Below are 11,658 nucleotides of genomic sequence, written 5' to 3'. Positions count from 1 at the left end.
TTTGGGACGCAGCGAAGGCAGTCCTGAGAGGAAAATACATCGCAATCCAGGCCTATCTCAAGAAACAAGAAAAATCCCAAATACAAAATCTAACAGCACACCTAAAGGAAATAGAAGCAGAACAGCAAAGGCAGCCTAAACCCAGCAGAAGAAGAGAAATAATAAAGATCAGAGCAGAAATAAACAATATAGAATCTAAAAAAACTGTAGAGCAGATCAACGAAACCAAGAGTTGGTTTTTTGAAAAAATAAACAAAATTGACAAACCTCTAGCCAGGCTTCTCAAAAAGAAAAGGGAGATGACCCAAATAGATAAAATCATGAATGAAAATGGAATTATTACAACCAATCCCTCAGAGATACAAACAATTATCAGGGAATACTATGAAAAATTATATGCCAACAAATTGGACAACCTGGAAGAAATGGACAAATTCCTGAACACCCACACTCTTCCAAAACTCAATCAGGAGGAAATAGAAAGCTTGAACAGACCCATAACCAGCGAAGAAATTGAATCGGTTATCAAAAATCTCCCAACAAATAAGAGTCCAGGACCAGATGGCTTCCCAGGGGAGTTCTACCAGACGTTTAAAGCAGAGATAATACCTATCCTTCTCAAGCTATTCCAAGAAATAGAAAGGGAAGGAAAACTTCCAGACTCATTCTATGAAGCCAGTATTACTTTGATTCCTAAACCAGACAGAGACCCAGTAAAAAAAGAGAACTACAGGCCAATATCCCTGATGAATATGGATGCCAAAATTCTCAATAAGATACTAGCAAATCGAATTCAACAGCATATAAAAAGAATTATTCACCATGATCAAGTGGGATTCATTCCTGGGATGCAGGGCTGGTTCAACATTCGCAAATCAATCAACGTGATACATCACATTAACAAAAAAAAAGAGAAGAACCATATGATCCTGTCAATCGATGCAGAAAAGGCCTTTGATAAAATCCAGCACCCTTTCTTAATAAAAACCCTTGAGAAAGTCGGGATAGAAGGAACATACTTAAAGATCATAAAAGCCATTTATGAAAAGCCCACAGCTAACATCATCCTCAACGGGGAAAAACTGAGAGCTTTTTCCCTGAGATCAGGAACACGACAGGGATGCCCACTCTCACCGTTGTTATTTAACATAGTGCTGGAAGTTCTAGCATCAGCAATCAGACAACAAAAGGAAATCAAAGGCATCAAAATTGGCAAAGATGAAGTCAAGCTTTCGCTTTTTGCAGATGACATGATATTATACATGGAAAATCCGATAGACTCCACCAAAAGTCTGCTAGAACTGATACATGAATTCAGCAAAGTTGCAGGATACAAAATCAATGTACAGAAATCAGTTGCATTCCTATACACTAACAATGAAGCAACAGAAAGACAAATAAAGAAACTGATCCCATTCACAATTGCACCAAAAAGCATAAAATACCTAGGAATAAATCTAACCAAAGATGTAAAGGATCTGTATGCTGAAAATTATAGAAAGCTTATGAAGGTAATTGAAGAAGATTTAAAGAAATGGAAAGACATTCCCTGCTCATGGATTGGAAAAATAAATATTGTCAAAATGTCAATACTACCCAAAGCTATCTACACATTCAATGCAATCCCAATCAAAATTGCACCAGCATTCTTCTCGAAACTAGAACAAGCAATCCTAAAATTCATATGGAACCACAAAAGGCCCCGAATAGCCAAAGGAATTTTGAAGAAGAAGACCAAAGCAGGAGGCATCACAATCCCAGACTTCAGCCTCTACTACAAAGCTGTCATCATCAAGACAGCGTGGTATTGGCACAAAAACAGACACACAGACCAATGGAATAGAATAGAAACCCCAGAACTAGACCCACAAACATATGGCCAACTCATCTTTGACAAAGCAGGAAAGAACATCCAATGGAAAAAAGACAGCCTCTTTAACAAATGGTGCTGGGAGAACTGGACAGCAACATGCAGAAGGTTGAAACTAGACCACTTTCTCACACCATTTACAAAAATAAACTCAAAATGGATAAAGGACCTAAATGTGAGACAGGAAACCATCAGAACCTTAGAGGAGAAAGCAGGAAAAGACCTCTCTGACCTCAGCCGTAGCAATCTCTTACTCGACACATCCCCAAAGGCAAGGGAATTAAAAGCAAAAGTGAATTACTGGGACCTTATGAAGATAAAAAGCTTCTGCACAGCAAAGGAAACAACCAACAAAACTAAAAGACAACCAACGGAATGGGAAAAGATATTTGCAAATGACATATCGGACAAAGGGCTAGTATCTAAAATCTATAAAGAGCTCACCAAACTCCACACCCGAAAAACAAATAACCCAGTGAAGAAATGGGCAGAAAACATGAATAGACACTTCTCTAAAGAAGACATCCAGATGGCCAACAGGCACATGAAAAGATGTTCAGCGTCGCTCCTTATCAGGGAAATACAAATCAAAACCACACTCAGGTATCACCTCACGCCAGTCAGAGTGGCCAAAATGAACAAATCAGGAGACTATAGATGCTGGAGAGGATGTGGAGAAATGGGAACCCTCTTGCACTGTTGGTGGGAATGCAAATTGGTGCAGCCGCTCTGGAAAACAGTGTGGAGGTTCCTCAGAAAATTAAAAATAGACCTACCCTATGACCCAGCAATAGCACTGCTAGGAATCTACCCAAGGGATACAGGAGTACTGATGCATAGGGGCACTTGTACCCCAATGTTCATAGCAGCACTCTCAACAATAGCCAAATTATGGAAAGAGCCTAAATGTCCATCAACAGATGAATGGATAAAGAAATTGTGGTTTATATACACAATGGAATACTACGTGGCAATGAGAAAAAATGAAATATGGCCTTTTGTAGCAACGTGGATGGAACTGGAGAGTGTGATGCTAAGTGAAATAAGCCATACAGAGAAAGACAGATACCATATGGTTTCACTCTTATGTGGATCCTGAGAAACTCAACAGGAACCCATGGGGGAGGGGAAGGGAGAAAAAAAAAAGACGTTAGAGTGGGAGAGAGCCAAAGCATAAGAGACTGTTAAAAACTGAGAACAAACTGAGGGTTGATGGGGGGTGGGAGGGAGGGGCGGGTGGGTGATGGGTATTGAGGAGGGCACCTTTTGGGATGAGCACTGGGTGTTGTATGGAAACCAATTTGTCAATAAACTTCATATAAAAAAAATAAAAATAACAATAAAGTTTGGATTATACTGTCCTAAAAATCATAAAAAAAAATAAAAAAAAATAATAATAAAAATATATGGAAACAAACGAAAATGAAAATACAGCAATCCAAACACTTTGGGATGCAGCGAAGGTAGTCCTGAGAGGAAAATACATGGCAATCCAGGCCTATCTCAAGAAACAAGAAAAATCCCAAATACAAAATCGAACAGCACACCTAAAGGAAATAGAAGCAGAACAGCAAAGGCAGCCTAAACCCAGCAGAAGAAGAGAAATAATAAAGATCAGAGCAGAAATAAACAATATAGAATCTAAAAAAACTGTAGAGCAGATCAACGAAACCAAGAGTTGGTTTTTTGAAAAAATAAAAAAATTGACAAACCTCTAGCCAGGCTTCTCAAAAAGAAAAGGGAGATGACCCAAATAGATAAAATCATGAATGAAAATGGAATTATTACAACCAATCCCTCAGAGATACAAACAATTATCAGGGAATACTATGAAAAATTACATGCCAACAAATTGGACAACCTGGAAGAAATGGACAAATTCCTAAACACCCACACTCTTCCAAAACTCAATCGGGAGGAAATAGAAAGCTTGAACAGACCCATAACCAGCGAAGAAATTGAATCAGTCATCAAAAATCTCCCAACAAATAAGAGTCCAGGACCAGATGGCTTCCCAGGGAAGTTCTACCAGACGTTTAAAGCAGAGATAATACCTATCCTTCTCAAGCTATTCCAAGAAATAGAAAGGGAAGGAAAACTTCCAGACTCATTCTATGAAGCCAGTATTACTTTGATTCCTAAACCAGACAGAGACCCAGTAAAAAAAGAGAACTACAGGCCAATATCCCTGATGAATATGGATGCAAAAATTCTCAATAAGATACTAGCAAATCGAATTCAACAGCATATAAAAAGAATTATTCACCATGATCAAGTGGGATTCATTCCTGTGATGTAGGGCTGGTTCAACATTTACAAATCAATCAACGTGATACATCACATTAATAAAAGAAAAGAGAAGAACCATATAATCCTGTCAATCGATGCAAAAAAAGGCCTTTGACAAAATTCAGCACCCTTTCTTAATAAAAACCCCTGAGAAAGTCGGGATAGAAGGACCATACTTAAACATCATAAAAGCCATTTATGAAAAGCCCACAGCTAACATCATCCTCAATGGGGAAAAACTGAGAGCTTTTTCCCTGAGATCAGGAACACGACAGGGATGCCCACTCTCACCGCTGTTGTTTAACACAGTGTTGGAAGTGCTAGCATCAGCAATCAGACAACAAAAGGAAATCAAAGGCATCAAAATTGGCAAAAATGAAGTCAAGCTTTCGCTTTTTGCAGATGACATGATATTATACATGGAAAATCCGATAGACTCCACCAAAAGTCTGCTAGAACTGATACATGAATTCAGCAAAGTTGCAGGATACAAAATCAATGTACAGAAATCAGTTGCATTCTTATACACTAACAACGAAGCAACAGAAAGACAAATAAAGAAACTGATCCCATTCACAATTGCACCAAGAAGCATAAAATACCTAGGAATAAATCTAACCAAAGATGTAAAAGATCTGTATGCTGAAAACTATAGAAAGCTTATGAAGGAAATTGAAGAAGATTTAAAGAAATGGGAAGACATTCCCTGCTCATGGATTGGAAGAATAAATATTGTCAAAATGTCAATACTACCCAAAGCTATCTACACATTCAATGCAATCCCAATCAAAATTGCACCAGCATTCTTCTCGAAACTAGAACAAGCAGTCCTAAGATTCATATGGAACCACAAAAGGCCCCGAATAGCCAAAGTAATTTTGAAGAAGACCAAAGCAGGAGGCATCACAATCCCAGACTTTAGCCTCTACTACAAAGCTGTCATCATCAAGACAGCATGGTATTGGCACAAAAACAGACACATAGACCAATGGACTAGAATAGAAACCCCAGAACTAGACCCACAAATGTATGGCCAACTAATCTTTGACAAAGCGGGAAAGAACATCCAATGGAAAAAAGACAGTGTCTTTAACAAATGGTGCTGGGAGAACTGGACAGCAACATGCAGAAGGTTGAAACTAGACCACTTTCTCACACCATTCACAAAAATAAACTGAAAATGGGTAAAGGGCCTGAATGTGAGACAGGAAACCATCAAAACCCTAGAGGAGAAAGCAGGAAAAGATCTCTCTGACCTCAGCCGTAGCAATCTCTTACTCGACACATCCCCAAAAGCAAGGGAATTAAAAGCAAAAATGAACTATTGGGAGCTTATGAAGATAAAAAGCTTCTGCACAGCAAAGGAAACAACCAACAAACTAAAAGGCAACCAACGGAATGGCAAAAGATATTTGCAAATGACATATGGGACAAAGGGCTAGTATCCAAAATCTATAAAGAGCTCACCAAACTCCACACCCGAAAAACAAATAACCCAGTGAAGAAATGGGCAGAAAACATGAATAGACACTTCTCTAAAGAAGACATCCGGATGGCCAACAGGCACATGAAAAGATGTTCAGCGTCGCTCCTTATCAGGGAAATACAAATCAAAACCACACTCAGATATCACCTCACGCCAGTCAGAGTGGCCAAAATGAACAAATCAGGAGACTATAGATGCTGGAGAGGATGTGGAGAATTGGGAACCCTCTTGCACTGTTGATGGGAATGCAAACTGGTGCAGCCGCTCTGGAAAACAGTGTGGAGGTTCCTCAGAAAGTTAAAAATAGACCTACCCTATGACCCAGCAATAGCACTGCTAGGAATTTACCCAAGGGATACAGGAGTACTGATGCATAGGGGCACTTGTACCCCAATGTTCATAGCAGCACTCTCAACAATAGCCAAATTATGGAAAGAGCCTAAATGTCCGTCAACTGATGAATGGATAAAGAAATTGTGGTTTATATACACAATGGAGTACTACTTGGCAATGAGAAAGAATGACATATGGCCCTTTGTAGCAACGTGGATGGAACTGGAGAGTGTGATGCTATGTGAAATAAGCCATACAGAGAAAGACAGATACCATATGGTTTCACTCTTATGTGGATCCTGAGAAACTTAACAGAAACCCAGGGGGGAGGGGAAGGGGAAAAAAAAAGAGGTTAGAGTGGGAGAGAGCCAAAGCATAAGAGACTCTTAAAAACTGAGAACAAACTGAGGGTTGATGGGGGGTGGGAAGGAGGGAGGGTGGGTGATGGGTATTGAGGAGGGCATCTTTTGGGATGAGCACTGGGTGTTGTATGGAAACCAATTTGACAATAAATTTCATATATTGAAAAAAAAATAAATTAAATAAAAAAATTTAAAAAGGCAATATTTTATTCTTTTTAATGGCTGAGTAATATTTCATTGTGTATATATGCTACTTCTTTATTAATTCACCAATCGGTAGATAATTGGGCTCTTTTCATAATTTGGCTATTGTAGATAATGCTGCTGAAACATCAGGGTGCATCTGTCCCTTTGAATTAGTGTTTTTGTATTTTTTAGGTAAATACCTAGTAGTGCATTTGCTGGATTTTAGGGTAGTTCTAGTTTTTAACTTTTTGAGGAACCTCCATACTATTTTCCAGAGTGGCTGTACCAGTTTGCATTCCTACCAACAGTGCAAGAGGGCTCTCCTTTCTCCACATGCTCATCAACACCTGTTGTTTCTTGTGTTGTTGATTTTATCTATTTTTACAGGTGTCAGGTGATATCTCATTGTATCTTTGATTTGCATTTTCCTTATAATAAGTAATATTGAGCATCTCTTCATGTATCTGTTTGTCATTATTGTCTTCTTTGGAAAAATGTCTATTCATGTCCTCTGCCAATTTTTTAACTGGATTATTTGTTTTTTGGGTGTTGAGTTTGATAAGTTCTTTATATAATTTGGATATGAACTCTTTATCAGATATGTCCTTTTTAAATACCTTCACCCATTCTGAAGTTTGACATTTAGTTTTGTTGATTGTTTCCTTCGTTGTGCAGAAACATTTATTTTGATGAAGTCCCAAATGTTTATTTTTGTTTTTGTTTCCCTTGCATCCAGAGACATATTTGGTAAGAAGTTGCTACGGCCACTGTCAAAGAGGTTACTGCCTGTGTTCTCTAGGATTTCAATGGTTTCCTGGCTTACATTTAGGTCTTTAATCCCTTTTGAATTTATGTTTGTGTATAGTTTAAGAAAGAGATGGAATTTCATCTTTTCATGTTGCTGTCCAGTTTTTCCAAAACCATTTGTTGAAGAAACTGTCTGTTCCCCATGGATATTCTTTCCTGCTTATGTGCTCTAATCTTTATGATTTTCTTCCTTATGCTGGGTTTAGGCTTAATTTTTTTTCTAGTTCCTTTAGTATAAGGCCAGGTTCTTTCGTTGAGATTTTTCTTGCTTCTTGAGTAGCCCTGTATTGCAATATACTTCCTTCTTGGGGCTTCCATGGCTTCATCCCAAGGGTTTTGGACAATTTTTTTTTTCATTTTCATTGGTTTCCATGTTTGTTTTTTAAATTGCTTCTTTGATTTCATGGTTAAACAAGTCATTGTTTAGCAGCATATTGTTTAATATTTATGTATTTGTGCTCTTTCCAGATTTTTTCTTGTGGTTGATTTCTAGTTTCATAGCGTTGTGGTAAAAAAAAAAAAGGTGCATGACAGAAGACCATGGGGGAGGGGAAAGGGAAAAAAGTTACAGAGAAGGAAGGAGGCAAACCATGAGAGACTCTTAAAAACTGAGAAGAAACTGAGGGTTGATGGGGGATGGGAGGGAGGGGAAAGTGGGTGATGGGTATTGAGGAGGGCACCTGTTTGGATGAACACTGGGTGTTGTATGGAAAGCAATTTGACAATAAATTTCATATTAAAAAAAGGTGCATGATATCATTTCAAACTTTTTGTATTTGTTAAAATCTGTTTTGTGACCTAATATGTGACCTATTCTGGAGAATGTTCCATGTGCACTTGAATGTGTATTGTCTTGTTTTAGGATGGAATGTTGTGAATGTATCTTGTTAAGCCCATCTGGTCCAGTGTGTCATAAAGAGCTGTTGTTTCTTTTTTTATGTTCTGTTTACATAATCTGTCCAATGAGGTAAGTCGTGTTAAAATCTCCTGCTATTATTTTATTATCAGTTCTTTTATCTTTCTAATTAATTTTTTTATATATTTGGGTACGCCCATGTTGGGTGCATAGTTACAATTGTTATATCTGCTTGTTTGATTGTCTCTTTTATGATTATATGGTGCCTCTCCTTATTTCTTGTAAAAGTCTTTGTTTTAAAATCTAGCTTGCCCAATGCAACATTGCTATTCTGACTTTCTCTCTTTTTTTAATTAATTTATTTAAAACATTTTTTTAATGTTTATTTCTTTTTGAAAGACAGACAGACAGAGTGTGAGCAGGGGAGGGGCAGAGAGAGAGGGAGACAGAATCCAAAGCAGTCTCCAGGCTCGGAGCTGTCAGCACAGAGTCTGATGTGGGACTCAAACCCACAGACCACAAGATCATGACCTGAGCTGAAGTTGGATGCTTAACCAGCTGAGCCACCCAGGTGCCCCTGGCTTTCTCTTGATATTTATTTGTATGATACGTGTTTCTCCATCACCTCTCTTTCTTTTTTTAAATATGAAATTTATTGTCAAATTGGTTTCCATACAACACCCAGTGCTCATCCCAACAGGTGCTCTCCTCAATATCCATCACCCACCCTCCCCTCCCTCCCATCCCCCCTCAACCCTAAGTTTCTTCTCAGTTTTTAAGAGTCTCTTATGTTTTGGCTCGCTCCCTCTCTAACCTCTTTTTTTTTTCCTTCCTCTCCCCCATGGTCTTCTGTTAAGTTTCTCCAGATCCACATAAGAGTGAAAACATATGGTATCTGTCTTTCTCTGTATGACTTATTTACTTAGCATCACACTCTCCAGTTCCATCCACGTTGCTACAAAAGGCCATATTTCATTCTTTATCATTGCCACGTAGTATTCCATTGTGTATATAAACCACAATTTCTTTACCCATTCAACAGTTGATGGACATTTAGGCACTTTCCATAATTTGACTATTGTTGAAAGTGCTGCTATGAACATTGGGGTACAAGTGCCCCTATGCATCAGCACTCCTGTATCCCTTGGGTAAATTCCTAGCAGTGCTATTGCTGGGTCATACGGTAGATCTATTTTTAACTTTCTGAGGAACCTCCACACTGTTTTCCAGAGCGGCTGCACCAATTTGCATTCCCACCAACAGTGCAAGAGGGTTCCTGTTTCTCTACATCTTCACCAGCATCTATAGTCTCCTGATTTGTTCATTGTAGCCACTCTGACTGGTGTGAGGTGGTATCTGAGTGTGGTTTTGATCTGTATTTCCCTGATGAGGAGCGACATAGAGCATCTTTTCATGTGCCTGTTGGCCATCTGGATGTCTTCTTTAGAGAAGTGTCTATTCATGATTTCTGCCCATTTCTTCACTGGATTATTTGTTTTTCGGGTGTGGAGTTTGGTGAGTTCTTTATAGATTTTGGATACTAGCCCTTGTCTGATATGTCACTTGCAAATATCTTTTCCCTTTCCGTTGGTTGACTTTTAGTTTTGTTGATTGTTTCCTTTGCAGTAAAGAAGCTTTTTTTATCTCATGAGGTCCCAATAGTTCATTTTTGCTTTTAATTCCCTTGCCTTTGGGGATGTGTCAAGTAAGAAATTGCTGCGGCTAGGGCCAGAGAGGTTTTTCCCTGCTTTCTCCTCTAGGGTTTTGATGGTTTCCCGTCTCACATTCAGGTCCTTTATCCATTTTGAGTTAATTTTTGTGAATGGTGTGAGAAAGTGGTCTAGTTTCAACCTTCTGCATGTTGCTGTCCAGTCCTCCCAGCACCATCTGTTAAAGAGACTGTCTTTTTTCCATTGGATATTCTTTCCTGCCTTGTCAAAGATTAGTTCGCCATAATTTTGTGGGTCCAGTTCTGGGGTTTCTATTCTATTCCATTGGTCTATGTGTCTGTTTCGGTGCCAATACTGTGCTGTCTTGATGATTAAAGCTTTGTAGTAGAGGCCTCTCATCTGCGCTTGGCTCTGGAGACTCCATTCTGCTAGTCTTCTGGTGGTTTTCTGGGTTATTTAGGCAGGTGTAGGTGGAATCTAAGTTATCAGCAGGATGCGCGGTGAGCCCAGCGTCCTCCTACGCTGCCATCTTCTGCCGGTCCTGGCTCCTGGATTTTGTTTTTATCTCTCTTTTTCTCAGCTTCCTCTTTTTCCATAATTTTATCTTCTACTTCACCTATTCTCTCCTCTGCCTCTTCAATCCGAGCTGTGGTCACCTCCATTTTTTTTGCACCTCATTTATAGCATTTTTTAGCTCCTCATGACTATTTCTTAGTCCCTTGATCTCTGCAGCAATCGATTCTCTTCTGTCCTCTATACTTTTTTCAAGCCCAGCGATTAATTTTATGACTATTATTCTAAATTCATTGTGTTCTGTTATATTGCTTAAATCGTTTTTGATCAATTCATTAGCTGTCTCTACTTCCTGGAGTTCCTTTTGAGGAGGATTCTTCCGGTTCATCATTTTGGATAGTCCCTGGGGTGGGGCAGAACTACAGGGCACTTCCCCTGTGCTGTCTGGGGTAACTTGTTTTGGTGGGCGGGCCACAGTAAGACCTGATTTCTGTCCCCAGCCCCCCGCTGGGACCACAGTCAGACTGGTGTGTACCTTATCTTCCCCTCTCCCAGGGCCAGGACTCACTGTGGAATGGAGTGTCCCCTGTCTGGTCTATTTGCACACTGCCAGGCTTGTGGTGCTGCTTTGATGGGATCTGGCGTATTAGCCAGGGTGGATCTTCAAGGTGCACAGGGGCTGGAGGGCAGGCTTAGCTCACTTCGCTGTAGGTGGTCCCCTGCAGGAGGGGCCCTGCAGCACCGGGAGGGAGGCAGACCCATCAGAGGGATGTATCCACAGAAGCACAGTGTTGGGTGTTTGCGTGGTGCAAGCAAGTTCGGTGATGGGAACTGGTTCTCTTTGGGATTTTGGCTGGGGGATGGGAGAGGGAAATGACACTGGCCAGCGCCTTTTACCCGCTGAGCTGAGCTCTGTCTTCCAGGGCTCAACACCTCTCCCTCCCGGTGTCCTCTCCCCCTCCGCTCTCCGAGCATGGAATGTTGACTTTTAGCATTCCAGATGTTAAGTCCTGCTGGCTGTCAGAACTCAAGGAGTCTGGCCCCTCCACTTTTGCAAGCCAGACTCGGGGGCTCTGCCTTGCTGGGCGGGTTGCCCCTCCACTGTCCCGGCTTCCTTCCACCAGTCTGTGTAGCCCGCACCAGCTCTTCACCCTTCTTACCCTCTTCTGTGGGCCTCTTGTCTACGCTTGGCTCTGGAGAGTCCATTCTGCTAGTCTTCTGGCGTTTTTCTGGGTTATTTAGGCAGATGTGGGTGGAATCTAAGTGATCAGCAAGAAGTGGTGAGC

Source organism: Lynx rufus, unplaced genomic scaffold (assembly GCF_022079265.1).
Source record: "Lynx rufus isolate CCGP_SWC_20201006 ecotype Redwood Valley unplaced genomic scaffold, mLynRuf1.p SCAF_40, whole genome shotgun sequence".
Lineage (NCBI taxonomy): Eukaryota > Metazoa > Chordata > Mammalia > Carnivora > Felidae > Lynx > Lynx rufus.
The sequence above is the reverse complement of the archived record's forward strand: the minus strand, read 5'-3'. Positions refer to the sequence as shown.